The sequence below is a fragment of the Bactrocera neohumeralis genome, chromosome 3 (genome assembly GCF_024586455.1).
Source record: "Bactrocera neohumeralis isolate Rockhampton chromosome 3, APGP_CSIRO_Bneo_wtdbg2-racon-allhic-juicebox.fasta_v2, whole genome shotgun sequence".
In the NCBI taxonomy this organism is placed as follows: Eukaryota; Metazoa; Arthropoda; class Insecta; order Diptera; family Tephritidae; genus Bactrocera; species Bactrocera neohumeralis.
The window spans coordinates 36,832,569-36,844,752 of NC_065920.1; the positions used below are offsets into that span (position 1 = coordinate 36,832,569).

A 12,184-nucleotide genomic window follows, 5' to 3' on the forward strand; every position below is an offset into this window, starting at 1 on the left:
TCCCGCACGTGTTGTGGTCGATCGTAACGTTGCGAGGTAGGCAGTCTGTTTTCTCTCCGCTGCGACACGGCACTCTTCGTCGTACCAGCTGTTCGTTTGCACTTTCCGAAAACCAATGGTTTCGGTTGTCATCAGAAGGGGCGTCTCTCATCCGAGGCAGTTGGTAATCTTTCATCGTTCTATATCAGTGGCGCTCAACGCAATAAAAATCCAAACACTCGTGTTTGACTGATAATTCTGCTACTGCGAAAAATATCACACACACACGAAAGCAGCTGAACACGTACGCTAGGTACGTACGAAAATCTATAGCAATGTTTGTGCAGCGCAAACGTAAAATGTAGTAATATTGAGGCGTGCGCACCACTGTTCTATATTGAACGAAATAAATAAGAATGTATAATTACGAATTAATAATATATTTTATAACTTACGTATGCACCAGGGCACTTTACATTCGTTTCTATGTGAATGCGTATCTGTATTCATATTAAAAAGTTGTAAACATCAACATCAAATTTGTTACAAATGTCTTTTTGTGATAATTCATTCATATATGTAGCCTTTACTAATTAATTGTTTTAACAGAATTGAATTTTTGTTTCCAGTCATCGTCACTTTTTGTTATTAATTTCTTCGAAATAAGTAAAATTTTAATCGCGTCACAACTTTTTATATAAAAAAATTTGGATAAACTAAAATTATGCTGATTTTATATGACGTTGTTCGAAATGCGGAGAAAATGCAAAATGGTGAGAAAATTACGGGATTTTCGACCCTTATCACGAAAAACTCGGACTAGTCCAATATGTTCTGTCGCGGTGAATATTTGTTACTTGTAATTTGTTTCGTGTAAAATGTAAACTATTAAAAATTATATGGATTTTCATTGTGCCTTTATATTTAAGTATTTTTTTGATATCCATTACCACATGTTTTTAGCATTCATAGCCATCAGTCTAATATGTTTTGTCCGACACTGTATGTTTAGTAGTAGTATAAGTACTCGATTCAGCATAATTAGGAGTTTAGCCTAATGTAATATTCATAACTAAGTTGCTCAAGGGCCACCGAATGTTGTATACTCATGTAACTTGCAGGAATCAAAGCCAGCGAAATTACTTCAGGTGCTGGCAAAATTTTGAATTAAAACAAGTAGGAAAGGGCTAAGTTCGGGTGAAACTTGTAAGAATCATCGCGAGGGAAATACCTTAAGATGCAAAACATCAACTAGATAATCGGAATCTAAGCAATGTTATATATAAATATACTCATACCCTGACCGACAACTTCGACATTAACAATTTTCATACCATATATTTCAAAATATTTCCTGATTTTCATTAAGGTACCTCTACATACAATCTTCAAACATATGGATCGAAGTCAGCCAGGTGTTTCAAAATCGTGGTAATACTTTTCGTCCAATTGTATTTATTATAGGCAGAGAGATATACTGTTATGAGTATGTTCTGTAAATATTGGCCGATATAGCCAGAATAAAGTCACCTGGAAGTTCGAATATTACCTGTTAAAAAAAAAAAATTTGAAAATTTGCTGAGCGCAAATAATATAAGAGCTCCTACCTACAGTATCTATAATTGACTGAGCCTTAGGTATATGGCCTTAGGTATATGGCTCAGTCAATTATAGATACTGTGCAGTAAATTTGTTTTTGACCACAGGTACCCCTTGTTACTGCGATCGATCGCCTGTACCAAAATACAATTTTATATCTTTATTTAATGCTTAGTTATAGCACTTTATAGGTTTTAGGTTAATGACGATTTGTGGGCGGTGACAGTGGTTTGATTACGAACACGTAATTTTTTTTTGTACTGAGAAACCCGCATAACAAGTATCATTAAGATATCTCAATTTTAACTCAAGTTACAGCTTGCACGGGCGGACGGACAGACACACAGTCACCCAGATTTCAACTTTTCTCGACATCCTGGTCATTTATATATACTTACATACATATATATAAACCTATATCTATCTCGATTAGATTTGGGTGATACATACAACATAACTGATAGATGGCTGCTAAGAAAAAGAAAGAAAGCTATTCCGAAAATTTACTTCAACTGTTTCGAGGTTTGGAAAAAACGTTGGCACAAGTGTATTGAGGGGGGGCGCGTTAGCTTTTGAAGAATAAATTAAGAATTTTACAATTATGAACGAAGTCTTACTATTTTTGCTCATAGTAGATATTTTTTAAACCGTCACACGGTATAAAATCATAAAATAAAACTTCACTTTATAAAAACATTGATAAAGTTTTAAAAAATATGCTTATACATATTTCTTTGTAAAGCTTTAACAATTTCCTTTTATTTCTTGTTTTTCAATTTTACGACGGATGTGACAACGTACAATTGAGTGCATAGTTATGAATCTTATAGATTTTCGGTTAATGACGATTTGTGGGCGTGGCAGTGGTCCGATTACGCCCATCTACGAACTCGATTTTTTTTTTTTGTAATAAACAACCCACATACCAAGTTTTATCGAAATATCTTGCACGTACGGACGGACAGACAAACAGTTAACCGGATTTCAACTCTTCTCGTCATCCTGATCTGTTATATGTATATGTATTTATAGCCCTATATCTATCTCGTTTAGTTTTAGGTGATATATACAACCGTTAGGCGGAAAAAACTATAATACTCTGTAGCAACTGGTTGCAAGAGTACAATAATAAACACACACATTTACCTTATTGAAGGTTTTGCTTAGGAAAGCACTAAGAAGCTTGCTTAACATTTTGTGGGAATATGAGAGAGGTTGAGAGCTTTCAAAAATTTGTGCTTTCACCACATACTAGTCGCTCTACAAATATGAATGCTTTTTGCCGAAACATCGCTTGCTTGTTTAGTTAGTGTAAACTTTTGTTGTATAATTCTTAGGAGCATTTTCGGTAACCGCTTATATAAAATTATTATAATATTTCAAACTATTGGAGGTGTGTGTCTTCTGTTTGTGAACATTGGCACATTGAACATTGAATCGCTAGTGTTTAATTAGCAGATCTGCTCAGTGGCTGACGTCACACTCTATTTCCTCTCAGTAATTTGCTGGCTGACGCGGGAAGTAAGCTGCTAGCCTTCCGTTGCTGCGACAGCGGGTTGCAACGCACGGTTAGTGTATTGGACCAGAATTGGCCCCGTCTCCTTTCACCTGTCACCGTTATGGTCCAGGCGGGGGGCGAGTCCACCCTTCTGAGTTCATGCCGAGGCTAGTTGCAAATTCTTAGCGACGCCATTTTCAAAATTTCTTGGTTAAGTAACTTGGTAGCTTAGCTTCGGATTTGTAAATTTGCTGTTCAGAACACTTCCAAGCTAGTGGCATTGCCGAGCAATTTGCCCATACTTTTTTGGTTTTGGACGACGAAGTATCGCGTTTACGATTTAGTAAGCAGTGTTTAGCTCCACGATAGGATTGGAATAAAGTTATCGGAAATATGTAAGGAAGGGTAAGTTCGGGCGTAGCCGAACATTTTATACCCTCGCGAATTGGAAGAATCAATGCTGGGAAAATACTTTCAGATGTTGGTAAAACTGTAAATTAAAATTTTTTGCGTCAAAATTTCATAATTTATTTTTCGATGAAACCGAACTGGGTTACAATCTTTGGTATCATAATAACGTAGGCCGGTTAGTTTCGCTATTATCTATTGTTTGATGTCCGCAATATTTACAGCTGTTGATAGAGATTCAGCGCACTTTCTTTTTGTGAAATACAATACTTAATAACGTTACATTTAAAGAAAGTAAACCCGTTATATTACAGAAAAGCTTTTTATTATTTTACTAAAAACTAAAATAATTCAAAATACTTAGTTCAATTTACATTCTTAAGTCAAAATGATAAGTATTTAGCGCACTTTAAAAGACATATGTACAAGGCTTGATATTCGTTGATATTAAATTCACCGTGGTTAATACTTTGTAAAATAACTTTTATTATTAATCACCGCTTCACAGCTACGTAGTAACCTCTCTATTATTACTTACTATATTAGAAATTTTTACTTGGTTTGTACCGTGTTTGTAAAGGTCCCAAATAATTTTTTTTTCTAATTAAGAGTATTTTCCTTTTGGCATTTAAATAAAATTTTTAATAAAATTATCTATTAAATACATCATCACAACTGAGAGCGGTTACTTGTTAAAGCACACCAAATTATTGACCGAAAACTATAAGTGCGCTAAATCATTGTCCAATGAATTTATGACGAAATTTAACAAGAACATATTATAAACATCTAATTGAAAATGATAACGGTTATTTTCCTACGCATTTAAAGAGGGGTGAGAAGCAGTATTGATCTCCTAATAACAAATTTATGGAAATACCGCTCTTATAAAAATAACATTAATATTTCTAATTATGAATGCAAGTGCTAAATCTCTGTCCATAGCTGTATATTAAAATCAGAATACATAACTCTAATGAGATGTATCTGATTTAATATAGATCTATGACCTTATTCTGTTTAAGATGTCCATTTATTTTCATTAAAATATCACACGCGAATACAAAAAGTTTAAAGTCAGCTAGAGGATGTCGTTGTTGTTGAGGATGAATCTGCAGAAAATATTTGGAGAAATAAATAAATTACTTTAAATTTGAAAAGTTTAAAAATGCTTAGTAGTGTTGTATTCTGAACCGGGTACGTTCCGGTTACGTAGACCAGTTTGCGTGGGAACGGCGTAAACGACGTCTGCTTCGCCTGACTGTTTAACTGCAAGTGAGTTGTAAAAGAAAAAAGTTCGTAGAAAAATACGAAAAGCTCGCAAAACCTTCAGGAGTCACTCAAGCCATTGCAAAACGTTTAAAAGCAACTAGATAAATTCAAAGGCAAGCAAATTGGGTGCCATAAGAATTAAAGCTAAGAGACGTTGAAATACGACGATACAAAAGTAAATCGTACGACCCACGGGCGAAAATTTCGGAGTTGAGGCAATAATTTTCTTTTTTTATACTTTATTCTGTTGGAACAATACTCTACTGCCGCCATCTAAATTTTTGAACATTCAGGGCGGTACCCGTTTTTTTTACGTCATTTGTGTACTTTTGTACAAACAAGTAAGAAAGGTCTAAAATCGGGTGCAACCGCAACTGGGTGCAACTTGCAAGTATCAATGCCAGGAAAATCCCTTAATATGTAAAACGTCAACCAGAGGATCGGAATCCAAGCAATTTTTATATATATTCAACTGTGTTCGAAATAATAGCAGTGACATAACACAGAATTTAAATGATGAAAAAAAATCGTGTAATTGATTTTTATTATGGGTTATTATTATTGTATTTAATTCGCTTATATTCAGGCTTAAAAGAAATATGGTTTCTTTAAAGAATAAGATAAAGTTCTTCTTTAAATAAATAAAAAAGTTTGTAAATGAAAATTTCAGCTGTGATTAATAATAGCAGTATTGAGCAATTTACATCAAAAATCAATTAATTCATTATAATAATATAAAATAGTTTAAACAATTAGTATTTCGTCGAATGACCGTTGTTGGATAACTCAGCTGCGCATCTCCTAAGCATGAAGTCCACCAAACGCTTGCATTTCTCGAGAGGAATGGCCTTCCACGCCTTCTTCACAGCACTCCATAATTGCTTCGTATTTGACGTATTCTCTTTCCCTACAGCTTCTTTGACCTCTTCCCAAAGATTCTCAATTTAATTAAGGTCCGGTGACTGAGCCGGCCAACCCATAATCTCAACTCCATTTAGAGCAAACCAATTGGTTGCCAACCTGCTGGTATGTTTGGGGCCGTTATCTTGTTGATAGACCCATTTCAATGACATTTTCCATTCAGCATGTGGTAGCATATTCGACCCCAAACTAACGGACCTGTACCATAGTAAGTGAAGCACATCCAAACATTGATTTTAGCACCTTCATGTTTTACCGTCCGTGAAACATATTTAGGATCAAATGAAGAATTTGTTGGCTTTCGTACATACTATCGGCGTCCTCGGGAACCAAATAAAACAATTTTTCTTTCATCGGACCACAATATGTTGCGCAATTTTTCGACTGATCAATGCAGGTGCTCTTCAAGCCACTGCTATTATTTCGAACACAGTTGTACATACATATACTATATACATATAACTCATACATTGACCGAGATATTCAGCATAAGATTTGTTAGGAAATTATATTATCATGCCACCTTCTAAAAAAATGTTCCCTGCTCACATACAATTAACAATTATGGAGCAAGTCTGTCGATTTTCATTGTATGTCTCGCACACATTTACCTATATTATCGGCCAAAATAGATATTGGGGTCTTTTAGTCGTAAGGTGGGATACATGAAAGGAATACTTCTTGATTTGTGAACTGGATGGTAAAAGAGTCAAATGAAATTTAAAATTGTTTTATATGGGGAGTAGGCATGGGTGTGGCCCAATTTCGCCCATTTTCACACTGTGGCATGATAATATGAGAAAAATGCACGTACTAAATTTAGTCGAAATCGGTCGGTCGGATCCCGAGATATGTGATTTCACCAAAAAGTGGTGCCCAATTCATACCATATCGGAGGTAAAACTTAACATATATGGTGTATTTAGTTGTTGATTTATTGCGCCTTTAGTAGTTTTAACAGTACCGTTATATAGGGAGTGAGCGGGATTAATCTCCGACTTTTACACTGTCGGAAAATATTTTTCCCCACAGGTGCCCCCTGCTACTGCAATCCTCTGTGCCAAACTACCCTTTTGTATCATAATTTAATACTTAGTTATGGTACTTTTTAAGTTTTCGGTTAATGGCGTTCTGTGGGCGTGGCAGTGGTCTGATTACGCCCACCTACGAATTCGTATTTTTTTTTTACTAAGGAACGCGCATGCCAAGTTTCATCAAAATATCTCAATTTTTACTCAAGTTATAGCTTGCACGGACGGATAGACAAATTGTTACACAGATTTTAGCTCGTCTCGTCATCCTGATCCTTTCTATATACACATCTGCTCAAAATAATAGTTACACAATACGTTTTCAAGTAAAGCTCATCAGTAAAAAGTTTTATTTAAATTTTTAGGAAAAACGAAATCGTACTAATATTTTTCAAATATTTACAAGCTAAATTAAATAAACTTCATTAAAAAAAATATCAAAACAAAGAAATGTAGATCCAAAAACATTTCATAGCTAAAATAAACTTGCTCAAAATAATAGGTACACTTTTAATAAGACAATTATTTTGGAAAAACAAATTATGATAAAACAGTTTCTTTGTATATTTAACATTACTTAGTTAATAGCCAGTATATCCACCATTATTTTGGATTACTTTATTTATTCGTTTGGGCATACTACTGATTAAAGCCTGACAGGTTTCTTTAGGTATCTCATACCAAGTTTTTTGTATGCACTTCCATAATTGGTCTTTGTTAGAGAAAGATTGTCTCGCCAAATTTGTTTTTAGTTCTCCCTATAGGTTTTCTATTGGATTTAAGTCCAGGGATTGGCTTGGTCACTTCAAAACGTTAACATTATTGTCCTCAAAATATTTTTTAACCAGTTTGGAGGTATGTTTTGGGTCATTATCTTGCTGATATACCCAACGTAATGGTAAGTTTTCTTCAGCATAGGGTATCATGACATTTTCAAATATTTCCTTGTACTCCAACGCTGTCATTTTGTTAGTTGTTGGGTATATAAGACCTACTCCATACCAAGAAAAACATCCCCACACCATGACGTTTCCACCTCCGTGCTTCACAGTTTTTTTATGAATCGAACGTGAAACTCCTTTCCTTTTGGACGACACACAATTCTCTCACAGTTGTTTCCAAAAAAATTTATTTTCGTTTCACCGCTCCATAAGATGTTTCTCCACTTTTTTATTCCCTCAGGTCCTGACCAATCTGAATGATTTCTTGCAAAATTTCACCCCATATCTAAATTTTTTGATCGCATTAATGGAACAATTCTGGCTATTTGTCCTGGTAGCTTGGTCTTTTGCAAACGCTTGCGAGCGGTTTGAGCACTTACTACATTTCTAATTTCTGCTGCTATCACCTTCGACGACTTGAATGGGTCCTTTTTACAAATAGTTACAATGTGGCGATCAACAACTGTACTCGTTTTTTGTGGCCTTCCACGAGTCTCTCTACAAGATTTTCGCTCTAAAGCATTTTTAACAAAATTAAGAGACCTTTCCATTAATTTCCCAGTTTCCCGAAGCGATTTTCCTTGCTTTCTGAGGTTTGAAACCAGCCGGGCTACTTCAACAGTGCAATGTGCCTTCAGACCCATTTGATTAAAAAATAATTTAATTTATCTTCAGCATTTTGAGCTTTAATGAAAGAAAACTTACCAATCCAGATAAAAAAACTTGAAAACCTGGATAAAATTAACTTTGTTTTCACAAAAAGCTAAGTTCATTTTGGTGTAACTATTATATTGAGCAAGTTTTTTTTCTGAGCATTCACGCAAAACTGAAATACGCATTATCTCGGGGATTCACATGCTTCATTCTCTTAGAAAGGGCAATGGCATATTATCTTAATTAAACTTACAGCATAACTTGTGTCAAAAAGCCCATAAAAAGTTTTTTAAACTATTGAGAGTACTAAGTTTTATAGTGTAACTATTATTTTGAGCAGGTGTGTATATATTAGAGTCCGGTCACGCGTTGCTGTGGTATGGATTTTATACTATTATTCATATAATAAACTATTCAATACAGTGAACATTTTATTTATGAATAAAGGTGGTCGTTTTTGTCGGTATAAGAATCCAAGGGATTAAGATTTTATTTTGAATATTTTCATACAAATAAAATTCATTGGAAAAAATAACGAATTTGAAGCTGCTTTTTTAATGTCTGATTACCAGCCTTTGAAAACAAAAAAAGCATTGTAATCCTTTTGAACGAAATTGATATAAAAAAAATAAAAGTATTAAGGTAATAGGCAATATCGTGGACTACTTCAAAAATATGATATTTAATACCCTTCATGACATAAAAAAACCGAAACTAGAGGAAAAAAAGACAAAACCTTAACCCGTTTCAATTAAACATTATATTATATTGATACGTTAATCCCAGGAAAATCCATTTAAAAATTTTAATGAGTTGAAAACGAAATTTAATGATGCAATTACAAGTTCTGCAAATTCAAACCATTGCTGTATATTGGGTTTACTGTATCTTCTTCTTCCCGAACTGTACAATTTGTAGTTGGAAATCGAATTCTATTTTTAAGTCGTTGGAAGTTTTTTACCAATTTTTAGCTGAAACGCCGACATTCTAGGTATAATACAACGAGATAGCTGAAATAAAGATAGAGTACTGACGAGTGATACAAACCACTGTTGGTGTTTTTTGGGCTTTGAAATAAGCCAATGGGTTGGTGCCTATTAAATATTTCTGCCACCAGTGTATACATACATACAGACGTTTTCGAAATAATATGAACAACCAAAACAAACATAGAAATCCTTGAAAACAATTACTGCAAAAGTTTTTTTATTTAAATTTTTTTTTTGCCAAACATTAAAAAAGAAATGCAGTTTTTTAATTTGGTGCAGAAGAAGTGGGCGCCCCTAACTGGTTTAATCTACACATAGTATGTATCTTTCAAACCGCAGAAACTAAATAAACAAAACTTGCTGAGGGAATGTCTTTTTTTGTCACATCTTCATACAAATGGGCAAAATCAGATAATAACCACTCCCCACCATATAACGGTTATGTTGAAAACCAGTAAAAGTGCAATATTTCACAGAGTAAATGTGTTAAATTTAAATTAGATTTCACAACCAAAATGGTATGGAGGAATTCTATGGTAAAAGTTGTAAAAATTGGGCAATGAACGACGTGGCAAATATCACCTTAAGGAGAAATACTGTATTTCTGGATCTAATTAAATTTCAACGAAATTGTTGTACACTTCGAAAATGAGCGAAATCGGATGACAACTTACTTTATTTATAAGAAACTATACAAATCAAACATCAGTGAAGTTTTCACAATAAAACTGCATAACCCTAAATGTGTTTAATATTATGCCTCAAAATGGTCGAAGTCGGATTATAACTTGTGTCAATAATGTGTAAAATCTGTTCAATGCTTCCCTTAACCCTACTATATCATAAATGCGAACTTCCAGTTGACTTTGATTTCTTGAATATTCTTTGGTTTGTCATCCTTTTACATTTTCTATCATATCCATCCAGAAGTTTTCAATTAGATTAAGGTCCGAGAACCATATTGACCAATCCATTATGTTAATATAATTGCAACGAAACCAGTCCTTAGCTTAGCTCCTTTCGACATATACCTTGTAATTATCTTGTTGGTACTTCCATCGGAATTTCATATCCTCTTCGAGATAAGTTAGAACTAGATAAAATTATACAACGCATAATTTTGCAATCTTGTTTAACATTGTATACCGATGATGTGTAAATATTGTAGTCTTACTGTGTCAATACTTTGCAGTAGCAAGTTTTCGAAGTCAGCCTTTCTACAAGATCAATTCGCCGTTTCATGTGCACACTTTTCAAGCTTCCTTAATATCTTCCCATAAATCCTCAAAATTTGTGAAATTTTGGGTTTGACATCGTTCCATAAGTTTTCTATTGGATTAAGGTAAGGCTTTGCACTGGGCAATCCAAAATATTTATTTTTTCTTAAGCCATCCCTTGTGAACTTCGCTGTGTGCTTAAAATCGTTATATTATTATGCATAAAAGTCCAACGAAGGGGCATGCAATTAAAAGCAAATGGTTCCATTTTGGTCCTTGTACTTAATTGTCCTTTATATTTCGGGATTAGAGAACAAAAACACATTTTAAATATCGAAAATTTTTTTTTTTTTTTTTTTCAAAATATTCTCAATTAATATCTGTACATGTTTGCATGCGCTTGAACCAATATTGGTTTGTGAACAGTATGAATAGTTATCGGGACAACTACTGAGTTTGGACGACCTTCACGAAATTCGTCTCGGAGTGATCGACGACCTCGGTCGAATTTATCATACCATAAAAAACACTGGCCCTTGATAGAGGTTCATCGACAAAAACTCGAATCAAATCAAAACGTTCTGAGTACGTATAACATCAAATATTACAAACTTTACGACAGAGTTGTGAGTTATCAAATCTCGCAATATAAACGGCAGCTTGAGACAGCTGCACAACTACATAACTGTGTCCGTAAGAACGTGTGTATTTTAATAATCACCTGATTGCGCCAACAAGCTTGAAACATACACTACACCAGCAAGTTGGAGCAATATTCATTTTTTTTACAAATTGTATATGAAAACGGTCGTTATGGACGGAGACAAAATAGTTTTTCCTCTGAATTCATATGTATCTGCGATGTTCACTTTTTGAAAATTCTAATTAAATGCGGTAAATGCACAATACTCTACACCAGCATGCTTGTACAATCAGAAAAATATCAAAAGCGTTTTGGTTTTGCTCCAGCATACTCGAATAACGATTGTTATTTAAAATTTTAAGATAAAAATGACATCTGTCAAAACTATGCAATAACAAATTTTGTACCGAAAAGTGATATTTGCGGAAAGCATTAATTTTTTGTTTCCATTTAAAGACAAGTGCTGTAGAACCGCATTGAATCAGACAATTTAGAAATAATGATTTTGATGTGAGAAATGAAGAACGTAGAAAGAAGACCACCAAAAAAGTTAAAAGACGCCGAACTGCAACCAATATTCATTTTAAAAATACTAAGCGAAAAAATTCATGGGCAGATCCGGGACAACCATCAACATCGACTGCACAAACCAACCGATTGGAATAGTTGCACGACATTCCTAACCAGAACGGACCCGGATTTTTTTCCGGTCAAGAACTGTAAACTCGGTATAATTCTGCCGCTACCCCAACATCGCTATAGACAACAAGTGCTCAATTTGAAGCATGCATTGATCGAAAAAGACCAGAATCGGCTAGACGACACGGCAAAATAATTTTGTTACAATGCACCTGCATAAAAAGCGAAATCGGTTCAGGGTACAATCAAAGTAGGCAGGCTGGAGCTGCTACCCACATGCCTTGGTCCTTTCCGATTACTATTTGTTTTCATCGATGGAACACGCATTGGCTGAGCAGCACTTCGATTCCTACGCAGAAGTCGAAAATTTGGTGTTTTTGGTCGGTGAACTTT

At 34.4% G+C, this 12,184-nt stretch overlaps 1 protein-coding gene across 9 annotated transcripts in view; it reads left to right on the forward strand.

Moving 5' to 3' along the window:
* The window catches only part of LOC126753433 (ATP-dependent RNA helicase vasa), a 49,776-nt gene that overhangs the window by 17,232 nt on the left and 20,360 nt on the right, over positions 1–12,184 (forward strand). The gene's annotated exons all lie outside the window — the stretch shown is intronic.